The sequence below is a fragment of the Marmota marmota genome, unplaced genomic scaffold (genome assembly GCF_001458135.2).
Source record: "Marmota marmota marmota unplaced genomic scaffold, marMar, whole genome shotgun sequence".
NCBI lineage: Eukaryota > Metazoa > Chordata > Mammalia > Rodentia > Sciuridae > Marmota > Marmota marmota.
The window spans coordinates 7,602,961-7,604,137 of NW_025999905.1; positions in this window are offsets into that span (position 1 = coordinate 7,602,961).

Below are 1,177 nucleotides of genomic sequence, written 5' to 3' on the forward strand. Positions count from 1 at the left end.
ACAAATCCACATATCTGCTTTATAGCTTCCAAAGATCTTCTAGATTTCTCACCCTCCCTTCAAACCTATTTTATTCTTTGTTGTAGATACATGCTCTCTTATTTAATTGCTCTCAATTTAATAGGGAAATGAGATAAATTTGTAAGTTTAATATATATTACCTGAAATTGGAATCTCCTGTGTGTTTTGTTTGGTTTTTGAGGTTTTGTTTGTTTTTGGTACGAGGCATTGAATGCAGGGGCACTTACCCACTGAACCACATCCCCAGATTTTTTTTTTTAAACTTTTTATTTTGAAACAGAGTCTTGCTAAATTCCTGAGGCCTGCTTTGATTTGTAATCCTCCTGTCTCAGCCTCCTGAGCTGCTGAGATTACAGGCATGTACTACTCTCGTGTTTTATTAAATTTTTATATTAACTATAATCAAAAATTACAGGAATTTTAGAAATCAGATTTTTGATAGAACTGGTTTTGTTTTGTTTTGTTTTGTTTTGTTTCGTTTTATTGTGTATACCCCTGAGAAAGCAAAAAAAAAAAAAAAAAAAAAAAACTTACCCCTTTAGCAGTGGATCGTGTAGCATTTAGTATTTTTCTAAACTTCTGAGCTTGTTATAGATTTCAATAGCACAAATTGTGTCATCATAGTCATAGTAATGTTGTTGACAATAACCAAAATGTTGAAGCAATCCAAGTGTCATCAATGGATAAAGGGATAATCAAAATATAAGTAATGGAGTATTATTCAGTCCCAAAATGAAATTCTGTCACATACTACTACATAGATAAATCTTGAAAACATCATCCTAGATAAAATAAGCCAGTCAAAAAAAGACATATATAGTACAAAGTATAGTCAAATTCATAAGGCAGAAAATAGAATGGTGGTCCTTGGATTGGGGGAAATAGGAGATGGAGAGTGTGTGTCATGGGTAGAGAATTTCAGTTTAGGAATATGAAAAGTTCTGGAAGTGGAGTGTGGTGATGGTTACATGACAATGTGACTGTGTATAATGGCACAGTACTTTGCACTTACAAGTGCCTGAAATGATAAATGTAATGTTATGTATATTTTACCACAATGAAAATTAGTAAAAACAAACACCAATAAAAAACCCATATTTTATATATATATATATATATATATATATATATATATATATATATATATATATATATA